Here is a 14,645-nt window from a genome sequence, read left to right as displayed (position 1 = left end):
TATTTATTCATAAGTGACTTTGTCCAAACAATACTTTTGGGTTTATGACTACAATAATAAAAAAAAAACTCATGTTAAACTTGGAGTAGTTGGGTCCAAAAAGTATGTAAGTTTAGTTAAAATGGTTGGATCCAAAGAATACTCAAGTTAAGAGTCAATTTTCTTAAACACTTAATAAGTAAATTTTCTTTCACAACAAGGCCTTAAAACAATTAATGAGTCAAACTCCATTCCTAGATACAAACTTGATTAGGTATTTTGCTTCAATTCTAGATTACAGAATAGATTACAGAAGTTAGAAGTTATTTCTCGATATCCAATAAATGAAATATCAAACTATGGGTGATCAAATCACCACATCCATTAATCATAAACAAAATACTAATAGTGAATGGAAAGACATATATAAATATAAACAATACCAATTACATAAGAGTTTAGTTGTTTACATCTAACTCCAACAAAATGGGTTTAGTTCTTGAATGTTATGACGAGCCCACAAAGAAAAGATGAATAATGGAAGAAGATGGATAACCAAAGAGCATGAAGGACTCCAAGGAAACCTTACCAGTACCAAAGGTCTTCAAGATCACGTTCTTCACTTCTCTATTTCCAAAAAAAAGTCTTTGTGACTCAAAGAAGCACAAAGAAATAATCTAAAAGTGCCACATTAGCAAAAGTGACACTCAACTTCAAAAACTCCATATGGGTGCATGAACTCAAAGGCAAGGAATAAATCTCTATCCAAGTGGCGCTCAATGTAAGTGAAGCTTCACTTAGCACAATTCACCACTGGAAAGTGGCACTTAGCAAGGGCTAAGTGGTGTTTCACGAAACTCACCATTAAGAGGTGGTGCCCAACCTCAGGTTAATGAAACTCAGTACTAGTGACAAATTTTCTTCCCAAGCTTCGTTGTGCTAAACTTGAATTTTAGATAGCGCCAAATGCAGGAGAATATTTCAAAGTCCTAATTTGACCTTTTATCTACACTTCCTTGGATTTCAATCTTACTTGGCTTAATATAAGATTAATGGAAAAAAAATTAATGGAGATTAATGCTACAATTATATATGAATAACTAATATTTAACTACCTAGAAAAAAAAGATCAACATGAGGACTAAGTGAGTTAAAAAAGAGAGAGGTGATTTTGTTAATGTAAAATGCCTAATAATAATGGTGAAATATAACATTATCATTTACCTTAGTAAAACTTGATCATGTTGGTCAAGAACTACACATAGTCTGGGTTTATAAGACGAACCAATATGAAAACACATATTAAATCTATCTAATCCATTAACCTTTGTACATTACATGTTATTAATATGTTATCAATCTTTGAAGGAGAGGTTACAAAAACAAACTCTAAAAGCACTTTAAATATTGCATTTTACAGCTTGAAACTAAGTAAAATCTGATCGCTCTTCATGAGATACAATTCAGAGGAAAACTTACAAAACAATGTGTCTATCCAATATTTAATTTCATTTGCTAATGAAAAAAAGTTTTTAAGATAAAATTTGACATTTCCTTCATGTGTTTTTGGGTTGTTTTTCATGTTAGTAAAAGAAAAATGACATTGCTAATCCAAGAGGGAGGAAGAATTAGTTTTAAAAGCTCTTCCAAATAAAATTTCTTTCTTTAAATCTTATCAACTTTGAAAAACTAGAATACAAATTTCTTGAATTCTAATTGATACAAGAATAAAAAGTGTTATATAAGATGATAAAGAAAGAAGAAGATCACACACAAATTTATTCTAGTTCAAATTCTAATAATCCTACATCTAGTTCTCAATTTTCCCATTAGAAAAATTAGTTCCATTATCAATAAGAGTTTGTAGAAAGCTATAAAACAATTACAAACACACAAGAGGATATAATCCCCAATCTACTCTAGACACCAAAGATGACATCTATCCTACCCACTCTTGAAATACTTGGTCTTAATAACTGTTTAGCTATCCAAGAGTATGTATATCATTATTAACTCTATAAAAAACAACTCAAGGAGCTTCTACTAGATAACATATTATATTACAACTCAAAAAGAAATTTGAAAACACTCGAGATAAAAAAATATGAAAAACATAAGCACAATTAGAACTTTTTCAAATCAAACAGCACGATCTTTGAATGATTATGAAAGGTTTAGTGAGCACTTATAAATTGCATGTTGATCTCATAAAAGTTGAATGTATTTTGCTCGTAATGATTGTTATTTGAAATATCGAGATTGATAATTTATTTGTCAAGTTTTAAAAAAGGAATTTAAAAATAGGTGTAATGCCCCAAATTCAGGGTGTCATGGATTATTGCAAAAATCGGTAAATTTCAAACTATGTTAGAGCACGAAAATGTATTTTCAAAAACTTTAACTTTTAAACGTGCATAATTTATTCAAAACATAATAGTTCCAAAAGCCTTGTCCAATTACATTATTCAATAATATTGAAAATAACGAAGGAAATAAAATAACCCCGATTACATTGTCTTAAAATTCTAACCAAAAGAACTTTTAAAGAAAATCCCCAAGATTTTCTCCTGTCAATTCTTGAGTCTATCATGCTTCTGAAACATCTGTAACATCATTTGTTCACGTAAAATACATTATACGATCATCGCCCATATACAAACACAAACATGTATGAGGTAAGCTACCGATAAAACAATCATAATAATAAGATATAACCACACTAAATATATCAACCATAAACAACCACCCCATACCCAATAGTAATAACAATAGGATCCATAATCCTCTAACATACAATTCAATCACAATGAGTTACTCAATTCTCGATCCTCGATCTTTGATTCTTTAACCCTTGATGTCATCACTAACATCTCTCATATAGACCCTTGATCTATTCACTCATTAGCACCTATGCTAACTACTTGTTATAACCGTTATAGTAACACCACTATCAACATAGCATCATCTGGAGCATCTTCAATACTATGATCATCATTATAGATACACCACCATCATGGCTATCAACCAAGAACATTATAGTGGAAAGAGTAAGTCGCATTCCTGTATCCTACCTCACCCGCTTGTAGCCGCTCTTACAGACCAATCTACAGCCTCCCTTACAGATCTTCTTGAGTAGTCTCACAATCCAGCTAAGGAACATGTCTTCCTGCCACACAAGGGCAAGGAAAACACCAACATCCCTCCACAAGGAAAGTTCAATACCCGAAAAACCCTTCCTTTGCACACAAGGCAAAAGGAAACACATATTTGTAGATAAACTTAGGTTTTACTAGGTACAACAAGTAGACCTATCCCACACTTTTATGCTCATCAACCACATACTCAAGTACACCCAACACCCACTCATGCTTCAAATCTCAACCATAAGTCAAACCTGACCCTAAATATGGTCATCAATCCCATTCTTTGCTTATCATCACGTTCTACAACTCCTCAAGCTTGACCCACGTCCACTCTTAATCAAATTCGCCATTTTTAAACAAAATAAACTAGGACAATCGTTTGTCATAAGTGATAATCGATTATTCCCGAGAAGTTCACAATTACGTAAATTATACTGTGATAATCGATTATCACTTAAGATAATCGATTATTCCAATGGCTCAAATACATCAAATTTCCAAATTAATCAACCTTTATCTTTTTATTTTATTTAGTTTAATTTGCATGATTTTACTACTTACACCCCCTTTATTTAATTCCTACACCAATTAATAAAGGTAAAAAGACCATTTTTTCCCTAAGCCACTCATTCTCTTTCTGTTAACTCTAATTCTCCCTTCATACTGCCTACTTGAGTTTCAGCCACTCCTGGTTGTGCAGTATCCTTCACCACTCCTAGTATCCTTAGTCAACGAATAACACCTGTTACCCTAACTGTATGAGTTTCACTCACTCCATGTTTTCACTAGACAATCTTGGTATCCCTTAATACACTGCCTTGTAATCCTTAACTCTCCTTAGTTAAACAACAAATGTCTGAATTCTCTTCAAAATTTGCAATCAATTTGATTGCTTACAAATCGTTAGACGATTGCTCTCACAAAGAGGATATATGTTAATACAATACTGCCTACAGACTCGGTATATGTTTTTCTCTCTTTTCTCTCTACTTATAAATAGTAAGCTGATATTACATTGAAGCTTGAGAGTGTTTCTCGATTTTTCTTTTTCTCTTCTCATATATTCTCTTTTTGATCTTGAGCTCTTATGTGTTTTTTTCTCTCAATGATATTGCTTTACTTATTATATTCTCTTCGTAAGTTATTCCCTTAATTCTTTCTTCAAATCTTGTTCTATTTAAAGTCTTCTAAAAAGACAAGTAACAAAAAGGAGAAGAGACTTATTTATTCTTCTTTATTAAGTCCAAGCTATGTGAAGTCCCACATTACTTGCACATTAAAGAAATGAAGAATATATAAGCTTCCTTACAACCAAACAAAGAGAAAGAAACTCTATAAACTAGAATAGGCAAAATACAAGCCTATGAAAACCTTTGCTATTTCTTTTTATGCTTATCTTCACTCTTAAAACTCTTCATTCTTGCCCTATCTATGATCATATAAGTTAAGGTGGTTGATCTCCCATCTCTCTCATCAGGACTTGAAGCATTTCGACAAGGAGGCAACATCAACTCTTAAGAGCCTAGTACACCAACTAGGAGAAGAAGCTTTGATAAAACTCACAATGATGATAACTTATAAATTGGTCTGAATCACAATGACCACAAAATCTTTAATGCTTGAGAATGCTAATAGATTGATGAATGATCAAACTTATACATAAGATACAAGAAAATTGGGTGAAAGAGGATGAAGTACAATGGATACTCTATTGGGAAATCTTTTTAAGGATTTCTAGGGAAATTTATAAAATGGGTCTAAGGAAAACTATGGCTAGGAAAGACAATGTTTATAAGTTTGTCCATTTATGAATCACTTCTTTTTCCTGAGAGTCTAATTAGTAAACTTCCAACAATATTTTTCTCTACAAAAAGAAGCTTGGATATGATAAGAAGCAATGAAACAAATGCGAGTAAAGGAATGAGCTTTCCAGAGATATGACCTTGTGTGGCAAAAAGTTGGAGAAACAAGAAGAAACAAACCTAAAGAAAATTTATCACCTAACTAGGATGACCATTACCGCGTAATGATGAATTCCAGAATTAAGCACACAAGCTTGAAGATCCCATTGACAAACTACGTGCACATGGAATTTAAAGATGTACTACAGGTGAGGTTACATTTGTGGAGATTATTGATAGGGGGAGCACAGGTTTAGCTGAACCCCCAATCTCAGTGATATCTGTGTTTTTGATGATGACAACACATAATTAATATTAACACATGTGTATGTACTGTGTTATACATGTTATATGCTTATGCTTACTGTGTTGTATTTGTACAAGCATATCGGTGAACATATTGTGTTAATTATTGCATACCACTGTGTTTGATATGTGATTTTATCTATGTATGCATAATATGATTTTTGGAAATGAAAAACCACAAGCACCTAGCTTTAGATGTTTGAACTATAAAGTGTGGGAAAACAACAAGTTTTAAGTCGATTACATTATTCGTTAAATCGATTAAAACTCGTATGTTTGCACAAATTTTTTTCAATTGTTCTGTGATGTATTTTGAGAAGAAAAGTTTTCAAATATATGCTAAGTGTTTCTACTTAATCGATTGCATGCATCTTGTATTTGACTAAGTTTGTTAATGATTTGAAAACTGTTTTAATGCTTGACATAACTGTCACAACGATCATATTTTTAAATATGTTGACCAAGCATTTATTGCAAATCGATTACATTAATTGTGCTTTCAATTAATGCCTTTGACTGTTGTTAATCTGTTATAACTATGAATTGTATTCAATTATATTAACAGCGTAATCGATTAAAACGCGTCTTATTTGTCTTATACTATATAGAGACGCATGATTTGATTTTTTTAAAAAGAATTGATCTTTACACTTTCATATCCTTCAGTGTGTCCTTTTCAAATCTTACAGAATAGAGAAAACCTCCAAGAATCAAGAATTACCATGGTGATAAAGTCTTGAGGATTTCTTGTGAAGAAAGATTGTTTGATACGAAAAGACTGATCGTTTTGCACAGGAAAGTGCTTACTGCGTGATTAGAAAAGCTTTGGCAAACGCTGAGAGTTGTTGGTTTCCCTGTGGTGTATACAGGAAGAAGAACATGGTTCTTGACTTTGAGGGGTATCTCAAAGGGGTTGACAACAGAAGATGATTGTTCTTGCTGCTTATCTGTTTTGTATTGCCTATACTTAGATTAGTGAGTTATAGAGGTGATTTACATTTGACGTGAGGTCGCTGTAAAGCCCTTGGTGTAAAAACTCATATCTATATAGTGCACTAGCTTCCATCTCAGGTTGTGTGAAAGGACACTGGATGTAGGCAGGTTGGCCAAACCAGTATAAACTATAGTGTTTAAATTTTCTTATCCCTTCTCTCTGCATTAAGTCGATTATACTGTAATTGCATTCGAATACGTGATAACGGTTGAAAATACCGTTATCTATGATGTAATTTTGATACTAAATGCACCCTTTTCTGCTTAGAAACTTGCTTGGAATCATGTTTTTCTGTTAAGTTGTGTGAATAAGAGAGTTGAGGTTGAATTTGATGGTTTTATGACTAATTCCCCTTGTTTTGGCAGGAAATGAGATAATATGGAAAGTAGAGATGAAGTGCCAAGGAGATGCTCAAAAAGGCCTGGAAAAGCACTAGAAGGAGGAATACTTGAAGCTTGGGTGCCCCGTTTGGAGGCTTAAGAGCAGAAGAGTGCCGCTCACCGCCCGTGCGGCGCTTGAGCGCCATAAGCACGAAGCTTGGGCGTCCTTTATGAGGCTTGAGCGCAGGGAACAACTGCTCACCGCCTGGGCACCCCTTTTTGGGCGCTTGAGCACCAGAAGCACGAAGCTTGGGCGTCCTTTCTGAGGCTTGAGCGTAGTGAACCACTGCTCACCGTTCGGCCGCCCTAAGTGGGGCCCTTGAGCGCTACTGATACGGGCCTGGGCTTTGTTTCTGTTCTGTCTTCGCTCTATTTAAAGGACCCATACATCCTATGTTTTGTATCTTTGGCTTGAGGAGCACATCAGAACACTCTTTCACCTTCTGGAGGCGGATTTAGATCCAGATTTGGATGCGGGAGCTTCCATCTACTACTTTTAGGGTTTTTCTATCTCATTCTTCTCCATTGTTCATCTAGTTTCACCATGTCTATGGTGAACTAAACTCTATTTGTTGTTGGGGAATGATGTAACCTTGTGAACTATCATGTATTTGAATTGATTCTTAATACCATATGCTTTTTCATTAATTGTTAGAGTAATTCATCTGTGCTTATACATGCTTTGTTTAACTCATTCATAGTGTGATGTATAAATTGCATGAGTGCCGGGAGGTTCCTTACAAATCAGGTTCTTGTTGAATTACTCCCAAGAGTAATATTTCTCAGGGATGAGAGTATGAGTCTTGGTCGTCTTAAAGCTCTTGATCTTCACATTTAATTACTAGGAATGCTAGGAATCGTATGAACTAGTGATTGATGACATGCTTATTTCGTTGAGGGATCGAGTTTAAGTGATTTAGTGAGTGACATTAACATTAATGCATAAAGAAGAATTCTTACATACATGAGAGGGAACTTGGTGAAATCTAACACTAACAACATACTCATCTCATATTAAACAACATTCGTTCATCACTGTCCTATTCTGCTATTGATCAAACTGCATTCATATTTAATTTTCTGTCTTTGCATCTAAAATCAATGATCTCATTTTCTTTAAGTCTTAATTAATCGAGTTATCACACGATTGTCTAGTGCCGAGAGTCCTTTGGGATATGATACTCGGTCTTACCATTTTATATTACTTGTGCAATTCGGTACACTTGCCGATTCATCAACAATACGCTTAATGTTTCATTGCGTACAAATTTACTTACGATTCAAGAAAAGTTTAAAGACTTCCTGTTTTGCAAAAAAGGTTTTGAAAGCAATCATTTTTACACATCACCAATTCACCCTCCCTTTTGGTGTGAGAAACAAAACACTTATTTTTTTAACAATTGGTATTAGAGTTGGTTTTCAAAAAATATTTCAAAAACAAATCGATTAATATTTTTGACTAATCGATTTGATCCGAAAAATGGCCTTTGTTTCTCACACATTTGGTTAAGGTGCATAAACAAATAGACCACCTCTATTTGTTGGTGAAATTTGTGGTTTCTGGAAAATCAGGATGCAAATTTTTCTTGAATCAGTGGATAAAGGTGTATGGGATGCTACACTCAATGGTCCATTTGAACCCACTCATGTTGTTAATGGAAAAATTGTTTTTAAAAATTTTTCTCAGTGGACTCAAGGTGAGAACCAGAGAGCACAGTATGACATTAAAGCTCGTAATGTATTTTCCTCTCCTCTAACAATGGATGAGTTTTTCAGGATTTCCCAATGCAAGACAACAAAAGAAATATGAGAAGTTCTTGAATTAACACACGAAGGAACTAATGAAGTAAAATGTGGCAGAAAAAATTCTCTAGTGTAGGAATACGAGATGTTCAGGATGAAGGCTGGAGAGACTATCTATGATGTGTAGAAAATATTCACACACATCATAGACCATTTAATGGCTCTCTGGCAAGGTGTTTGACAAGGAAGAAATCAACATCAAAATCTTAAAGAGCCTGAATAGAAGGTGGTAGCAAAAGGTAACTGCTATATCAGAATCTAAAGATTTGACTAACATGAATATGGCAACCTTGTTTGGCAAGCTCAGGGAGCATGAGCTAGAGCTTGGTAGATTGAGAGAGGAAGAAGAAATTGAGCAAAAGCAATCGATTGCTCTCAAAGCTACAAACAAAAGATCCTCCAAGAAAGCTGAATCTGAGGCTGAGTCAAATGTAGAAATGCTAGAAAAGGAAATCATGAACATGGTGGTAAGAAAGTTTAATAAATTCATGAAGAATAGAAGTACTGCAACTGATAATGTAGGTTCTTCAAGAGGAGGAAAGAAGAGTTCAAAGAACAACACTGTCATATGCTATGAATGCGGCAAGGATGGTCATATAAACTAGATTGTCCAGAAGTCAAAAACAGGTAGAAGGCTAACACCAAGTATCCACAGGACAGGAAGAGCAAGCAGAGAAAAAATTATATAGCCTAGGAGAACAGTGATGATGATTCATCCAGTAATGATGATTGTAGTGTTGAGGAGGAGTTCAATTTATGTTTCATGGCAGACTATGCACACTCTGATAACATCGACAATGATTTTGAAAGTGAATCAATTGAAGTTAAGTATTACTTACTACTGGACGCCTTTCAAGAGATACATGCAGAAGCCATGCAACTTCAGTACAAGGTAAATCGATTAAGCTCAGAAAGAAAAGACTATGAATATCAAATTGATAACCTTGTAGAGGAAAATGATAAATTGAAAAAGGAATTAGAAACTGCTTTACAATCTGCAAAAACTGTTAAAACTGAGGTTAAGATTGTAGAGAAGAATTGTGAAAATTGCCTTGTTCATCAAGAGAAAATCGATTACTGAACAAGCACTCTAGCAAAATTCACTCAATAAGATTGTAGAGAAGAATTGTGAAAATTGCCTTGTTCATCAAGAGAAAATCGATTACTGAACAAGCACTCTAGCAAAATTCACTCAAGGAAAAGATAATCTAGATGTTGTGTTAATATCTTTAGGGAGAGCAATAAATAGACAAGGCATTGGTTATAAAGCAAAGAGTAATATGATTAATCCTAAAAAGTTTATTGATATGAGTAAACCTATTACAAATGCTTGTTTTTATTGCAATACTATTGGTCATAATGTCAGAAATTGCTATTATAGAAAGGTTGGAGTTCCTAAAGGGAAATATAAGTGGATTCCTAAGGAACAACCTCCTGAAACTAACAACAAAGGACCCAAGTTTGTCTGGGTACCTGCTTCAAAACCATTCAATTGTTTTGCAGAAAAGTAAGTTGCTGACTGAAGCAGTACAATGCTCAAGGATGAACTGTAGTGGAATAAATCACAAGTTCTTGAGTATCTTGATATGGTAACTTAAACATTTATATTCATGCACGCATGCATCATAAGTATTTGTATGAATGATTGTTATGTGCATGTTTGTTGAGTGCCTATCTGGTTGATCTGTGATGAGTCAATATTTTATTGACTTCACTTAGCTTATTGTGCTGGATTTAATTAGGAAATTGTGCTTGAATGTCCAATATTTTCCCATTTTTGCTAATTGTGCTTAATTTGACCAGAAATTCTTATTTTAATTAATTTGAATTATCTGAGCTTATTATTTTTATTATTGATTGCAGGGAAATTGTTGGATAATATTTTGGGACTTAAAGAGAAATGTCACATCAATTATATTTTAAGTTAAAATGAGAAAGGAGGTGCAAATTTCATTTTTCGGGTGCACTGGAAATGGGCTGGAATTAAGAGCACATGCGGGATTTAGTTTTGGAGGAAGCACATCTTATTTTTCTTTCTTTGGAAGCACACGGTCGACCCACGTTGGCACCAAGGTAAGAGGGCACGTCCACAACAGCTTTGGAGCTCACGACTGCACGTCAACACCCAACAAATTAAGAAGGAGCAACCCACATTAAAACACGCCCAACAAATTAAGAAGGAAGCATCTCATCCATTCTTCATCCAGCTGCTTAAGGAGCTCACGGACAGCCCAGCTTCAGCACGGCCCAGCAGACTGCTTTCACACGGAGGGCTTCACACGGGACAACAACTTGGCACAGGGGGGCCCATGGACAAATGAAATTCGGAGCGTCTAGGAGGTGTGCTTGGAAAAGGTGTCACGGCCTTGGTCCAACGACAACAGCAGCCTTGAAGAGTAGCACACGTCCAACAGCGTCCAGCACGTGGTGGCAGCATAATCTCGTTTTTTTTTTGCACGGTTATTCATAAAGGAAACATAATCCATCTTTCTATGTAGTTCAGAGAAGGATCTTTGGAGCATTGACATTTTATCAAGTCTCTTGAACTAATCATCCACAAACTTCTCAAATTCTATTGCTTGCTTATTCCATCCGGCTAGTCGTGACACCTCCTACTTCCGTGAATCAGCGTGACAAGCAAAGTTGAGCTGCTGGAATCCCATCCATTTCCCGTGCACACTTTTCCTAAAAGATGAAATAAAGCCTTGTTGATAAAATCACCGTGCACACATGCTGCTCCAAGCTGGACATGCTGCGACCATTCTCCCATCATTAATCACCATCCTATTCTCTAAAAAAAATGAAAACATTCATGCCTGGAAAAGGCAAACCGATACCTCTTGGAGTATTAAAAAAAATGAGAGCTTTCCTTTATGAATAACCGTGCATAAAAAAACGAGATTATGCTGCCACCACGTGCTGGACGCTATTGGACGTGTGCTACTCTTCAAGGCTGCTGCTGTCGCTGGACCAAGGCCGTGACACCTCTTCCAAGCACACCTCCTAGACGCTCCGAATTTCATTTGTCCATAGGCCCCCCTATGCCAAGCTGTTGTCCCGTGTGAAGCCCTCCGTGTGCAAGCAGTCTGCTGGGCCGTGCTGAAGCTGGGCTGTCCGTGAGCTCCTTAAGCAGCTGGATGAAGAATGGATGAGATGCTTCCTGCTTAATTTGTTGGGCGTGTTTTAATGTGGGTTGCTCCTTCTTAATTTGTTGGGTGTTGACGTGCAGTCGTGAGCTCCAAAGCTGTTGTGGGCGTGCCCTCTTACCTTGCTGCCAACGTGGGTCGACCGTGTGCTTCCAAAGAAAGAAAAATAAGATGTGCTTCCTCCAAAACTAAATCCCGCATGTGCTCTTAATTCCAGCCCATTTCCAGTGCACCCGAAAAATGAAATTCGCACCTCCTTTCTCATTTTAACTTAAAATATATTTGTCATTGTAAAAAGTGAGACAAAAGAGACATTGATATGGTTCTTTCAACTACTTCGAGAACATGTTACCCCTTAACAAAATATTTGCATCATCACTAACAAAGGGAAGGGTATCATATCAGCCTTAAGATCAGAAGAAGTTGGTTGGGAAGATGATGGTTTGAACTCCGTCATTTAGCATTCAACTTCAACAACAAATTCAAAAATCTGGAACTCGAAAAACAATTAATCAATTTAGGTACTATTACACTAAATCTTACTACCAATTTACAGTTTAAATTTTGTACACAAAATTCTTAGATTTTTTATTTTATTAAGTGCTTACAACTTACAAGGTCAAACAACCCACTATGACGACAAAAGTTAATGCAATGAGACATCAATACCCCAATAGGTTGCTTGGATAGATAAACTTTCATTAAAAAAATGGTCTTAGGCTTTTGATGAAGGAAGAAGATATGGACATATGACCATAAATCTTGCTGAGTGAATGAACTCCATTTTAACGGAAGCATGTTCATTACGAATTTGTGCTCTGATCAAAACAACATTTGAGAGGACACAATCATGGTTTTTTGAACGAGGCTTAAAAGCACAGTACATACTGTTAAAATAGAATGAGTCAATTTCTCACACCAAGGGGGGGGGGGGGGCGTGAATTGGTGAAGTATAAAATTTAAAACTTTCAAAATCTTTTTCACCAAAAGTGATGCCTTTATGACTTTCTTGAAATGCAAGGTAAAAGACGTGTTTATGTAGTGGAAATTAAATCGATTGAGTAGAGTAAAAAGTCGACTGAATAAAAAAGTGTAGGGATAGAAAGATCAAACACTGAGTTTTTATACTAGTTCCGCCAAGCCTACATCCAATGTCCTTCCAACCACATGAAGCCAATGCACTATAATGATCAAGGTTTTTACAACAAGGCTTTTAAAGCGACCTCACGTCAAAAATATAAAAAACCTCTTTAACTATCTAATCAAAATATAGGCAGTATACAAATAGACTAGCAGCAAGAATCTCCTCTTCTGCAGTCCAAACCCTTTGAGCCACCCTCAAAGTCAAGAACGCAACACGCTCTTCTTCCTGTAATCACAACAGGGAACCTCAGTCCAATCTTCACAAGATTGTGGCCTTTGATATCTCAGTTACACCCAATGTGCAGATATGATCAGCCTTTGTACGTGTAGTTAACTTGTTCTTCAAGAATCCACAAGTAGATGAGCACCACGGTCACTTCTTGTTTCTTGGAGCTCTTTCTTTCTTTCTGTAAGAATGCACTTTCTGCAAAAGATATCACAAAACTGTTAGATTCACAAAAGTTCTTACAGAAATCAAATTCGCGTCAATTTATAGATAAACACAACTCTGACGCATTTGAATCGACTAAGCTAATAATGTAGTCGAATATAACAATTTTGTTATTGCAGTTAGCAGCAATCAATGCAGTTAATTGAATGTACGATTAATGCAGTCGAATTTCATTTAACGCTTGGTCAACATATTTAAAAATATAACCGTTGTGACAATTATATCAAGCATTAACAGGTATTCAAAACATAACAAACTTAGTCGAATGTAACACGCATGTAATCGACTTAATAAAAGAGTAAAACAATTTTCAAAACTTTTCTCTTTGAAAAACTCTCACAACACACTTGAAAAAGTTTGTGCAAAGACACGAGTTTTAAACGACTCACCTCATAATGAAATCGACTTAAAACTGTTGTTTTGCCACACAATTTAAGTTCAACAAAAGTGCTTGTGGTTTTTCTTTTCCAAAAACATGTGTCATGCATTCATGTATAAAATCACATATATAATACAGTGAAATGCAATGAACAACATAAACAACACAATCATGTTCTCAAAAACGCATATAACATGTAAGCATAGAACATGTAACACTATATACATGTGTGTTATAATTATGTGTTGTCATCATCAAAAACTCAGATATCATTGAGATTGTGGGTTCAGCTAAACCAGTGCTCCCCCTATCAACAATCTCAACACATACTACAAGCAGGACACCAATATCCTGAAGAAATCACCGAATTTATTCGAAAAAATCAACAACAATCTGCATTTAATGTTCATCGGTACAATCATGAAAATTATGAATTTGATGTTCAGGAAATTTCAACACCTCACCAATATCGCCCACATCCAATTTCGTATCATGTCAGGCTAAATGAATGGTAGTGTGATTATGGTCACTTCTAAGCTACTTGTCTCCCATGTCATCATGTCATTGCCATTTGTGCATATTCCCATATAGCACTAACCCAATATATCGATCCAACGTATAGTCTTAACAACATTTACAAGGCATACGAAGTACAATTTCACCCCATCCAAAATGAAGATTATTGGTCTGCGTATACTAGTCCAAAATTCATACCAGATCCTCAAATGCGACGCAAGGCATCTGGAAGACCAACTATTGCCTATTTACGTACAAAAACCGAAGATTTTCCTATAGACAATTGAATCCTTTATATACTGAATTTCAATACCCATCAAACAAGTAGATCAAATACATAAAAAGGAAAACTTGAAATTTTTATTAATTTAATTATATTTTTTTGTAATATTAGCTAGAACAATGTCTGATACAATAAAAAAAAGTTTTTAAGTCTTATGATTGATTAGGTGCAATTTTCATTGACAAGGTTTTCATAAGCCTTGTAAAATGATCTCATTTTAG

Source organism: Vigna umbellata, chromosome 8 (genome assembly GCF_029865625.1).
Source record: "Vigna umbellata cultivar VRB3 chromosome 8, Vumbellata_1.0, whole genome shotgun sequence".
Classification (NCBI taxonomy): Eukaryota; Viridiplantae; Streptophyta; class Magnoliopsida; order Fabales; family Fabaceae; genus Vigna; species Vigna umbellata.
This window is presented reverse-complemented; position numbering follows the sequence as displayed.